We start from the raw sequence: 3,514 nt of genomic DNA, 5'->3' as shown, positions 1-3,514 counted from the left end.
GAACTTCTATGTTCCAACTAGTTCTCTCAACATTTTCAAACTCCATTCCACTTGAGTTCATTCCCAATTGTCCTTAGACAATTGAGGTGTTTCAAATACTTTTCAATTGAGTTCTATTTCAAATGACAACTCTTGCACATCTTGTGTATCTCTCTGATCTACCACATTGAATCCCCTCCATTCTCCAATTCTTGATCAAATGGATGACCATTTGATATTTTCCAATCAATCCCAATTGACCTCTTATTTGAAGAGCAACTTATATTTCATCATACATACCTCACTCCTCCATTTCTTTCCATCATCACCTTGACCTCATGAATTGATGATTTATGTCAATATATTCATCCTTGTGAGTATATGGTTACTTCACTCACCATCTCTCTTAGCCTTGCTCTACCATTATCTAAACCATCATCACCACCATCATCTCTTGGCCAAATTGACAATTTGATCAAAGTACTTTATTTCTCAACATGGGCACCAATGTTTATTGTCACCTCTTTCCCAAATTTGAAATACATCCCCAAGCCACTTTTGGCTAATCATCCCCTACACTCAACTTTGGCCGACATGCATGAAATGGTATTGCACTTTGCTTGTCCTCTTGTAATATCAAGAAGTAGCCGGCCATGCCAAAGCTCTTGGCATGCATGAGCTGAAATTTCTTCATCTCCACTTTCTTCTCTTACAAGCCTTGCCTCCCACCTAACCCAATCACTAAATGAGCAGCCTCCCAACCAGCCCAATCAATGAGGAGGCAGCCAACCATCCTCCCTCTATAAAAGGAGCTTGGCCGGCCACCCCCTCCTCATTTGCTTCTCATTTTTGACTCTCCACTCCTTCCACCACTCACTCACACTCCTCTCCTACCTCTCCCCCACGAAATTCTGCTCCACCTAGCTACCATGGCCGGCCATGGCCATGAAAAGGCACCTAGATGAAGCTCCCCTCCTCCATCAAGCTCATCCTCACCATGAGAGCATCCCTCTCACTCTCTTCTCCCCTAACCCTAGATGAATCCAGCCCTATTTCTCCTTTCTCCTCTCACAAGATTGGATCTTGACGCAGGTGCATGTTGGTCCAAGCATGGAGAAGGTTGAGCAATCCTCAGATCTGAAGCTCTTGACCCAAGTTCGTCCAAAACCTTGCAGTAATTTCTGCTATCTTGCTGTTTCAGATTCTGGAACGATTTTGTAAAATCCGCCAAATCTCGTGTGCAGATCCAAATCGAGTGATTCAAAGTTCCACAGATAGGTACTGAAAAGATCTACAACTTGGCGTTGGTCTCATCCTCAAATTCGTTACGGATGTTGCATGGTAAATAAAGTTCTGCAAACATGCAGAATCACTGTTTGTTAGATTTCTTCCGTTTTACAAAACCTTTTTGAGCAAACTCAACTGTGGGTGAAAGCCCTCTCCAGTACCTTCATTTTGGCGTTGGTTTCACTTCAAATGACCTCCTGAAATTGAAATGGTTCACAGATCAAGATCTGGTCAGATCTGACTTTGTCGAATTAAACCAGGAGCTTGGAAATGAATTTTTGAATGAAAACAATTGGGTAAGAACCAACTATTCAATAACTTTCAGATGCAGCTGACCTAATATTTTTATGATTTGTGTATGATTTTTGATGAATTAATCTTGTTCTGTGTGTTCTGCAGTCATGGCTGTTAGCTTTTAAATCATCAAAAATCCATTTTTGAACCTAATTGTGTGATTCCAATTCTGTAGGATTACTGAATGTTTTCTTAATCATATCAAACAAGATTCAAACGTTTATCTGTTCTGCAACTCCATAGTTAAAGCAAATGGTGAAAACATGCAGTAAACTTGTAAATCCAATTGTGAGAGTTTCAGAAATATTTTGAACCCAAATCCAATTGTGTGTGAATCTCTGTTTGAATATCTTTCGAATGCCAGTGACCTCATATTTTTAGGATTTTTCTACGATTTATGGCTTACAGATCTTGTTTTCTGTACAGTCAGATTCAAAGAAATTCCTAAAATTGTAGGTTTAATATTTTTGGGTGATTCCAATTGGGTTAGTCTTGTATTAGTACTGGCTATATAGGAAAAATATTATTAGTCTCTGTTAATACATATTTGTTGCTGTCAGTAATGTTTATGTGTGACATGCATTGTTGAAGCAAAACTTTTCGGTTTATTTAAAACCCTTGACCAACTCTTTTTAGTAGAGATGGGCAACCTTTGTTTTATGCTTGCAAAACAAAACCTCTGCAATTTAACTTTAGCTCTTTTGTTTTGCTTAAGTCTTCAAATGGTGGGGCATATCATTTGCTCCTATTCTTGTGTAGTGTTATGTAAGCTTCTTAAAATAGGGAGAATGATTGCCCGCTTTTCCAAAAATGTTTCAATTTTTAATGTGAATGTTTTTGTTGCCAAACTAATGCACTTGTCATCTTTATGATGTTATCTACCAGGGGATATTTGGTTTATACCATGGTGATAACCGAGAGAGGCAATTGCTAAGTTGTGATGCACTCGTACCTTTACTAGGTAATTAAATGGGGTTTTCTAAATTAAAACTCTTAAAAATTGTTTTGTGGTGTCTATAGGTCTTTAGTATGTTATACCTTGGCTGCATGGTTAGTTGTTGATTGTTGAATGTTGTCTTGTTGATGCAATGTGATTGATTGTGTTCCTTTTATATTTTCCGGCGATAGATGCGAACAATTCCGGAGAAGAAGAAGAAGTGGAATCGGATGAGAAGATTATTTATATTGTTGGAATTCTTATATTGATGGAGTTGAAGAAGTATAGGGACAAATAAGCCAAGGCAAGCCATCTTTTGACCTCTGATTCGGTGTCTAGTTGGATGTCATTTGTTGATGTCCAAAGCACCTTGGTTCTATGTGTGTTGTTCTCCTTATGATTGTCATATATGTATGGTTGCTAGTGGAGTACTCCCTAGTGGTGATACTCCACTATTGTCTTTGTGATTATGGGATGCATGGTATCATGGCCGTGCTATTCCTCTTGGTTATCTTGTATGCTCGACTTGAGCATGTTCCATCTCAAGATAATGACTTACACTACACCCACCACTTTTGTAGTATAGAGGTATCAATGTCATGATCTTGTTGTATTCTCAACTTGAGAGGAGTATGCCGTGTACCCATTGGAGAGTATGTTGGATAGTGATAATCCACTATCTAAGTTGTATATTTAGCACCTCAAATCTGAAAGTATAATCCTCCTTGTGTGGTCATAGTACATGCTTACCTTAAGCAAGTATGATCCACTCGATTACTCCTTTTCACACCATCTATGGCGTGATGACTCTCATCTCGGCCGTAGTGCAATAGTAGTTCAACTCATGAAACTTTAGGTTGGGAACCCCTCAAGGCTTACCTTGTTGTAAATGTTTTATGAAAACCTTGGGTGAGTTGGACTTACCCAAGTGTGTGTTTATGAAAGGAAAGGATCTTGGAAAAGATGGTTGGAAAGAAAATCTTGTTTTCGAAAACTTTGGCGTCTAAGTATTCACCC

General features: G+C 38.8%; 1 long non-coding RNA gene across 1 annotated transcript; it reads left to right on the top strand.

Annotated features, from left to right (window-relative positions):
• Positions 1-838: 838 nt before the first annotated feature.
• On the top strand, positions 839-3,153 carry LOC127297992 (uncharacterized). Its single transcript, XR_007849554.2, has 5 exons — positions 839-1,134; positions 1,224-1,320; positions 1,486-1,562; positions 2,446-2,521; positions 2,689-3,153. It is a non-coding gene; the product is annotated as an uncharacterized lncRNA (long non-coding RNA).
• Positions 3,154-3,514: the final 361 nt, after the last annotated feature.

This window comes from Lolium perenne, chromosome 1 (genome assembly GCF_019359855.2).
Source record: "Lolium perenne isolate Kyuss_39 chromosome 1, Kyuss_2.0, whole genome shotgun sequence".
Taxonomy (NCBI): domain Eukaryota; kingdom Viridiplantae; phylum Streptophyta; class Magnoliopsida; order Poales; family Poaceae; genus Lolium; species Lolium perenne.
The sequence above is the reverse complement of the archived record's forward strand: the minus strand, read 5'-3'. Positions and strand labels throughout refer to the sequence as shown.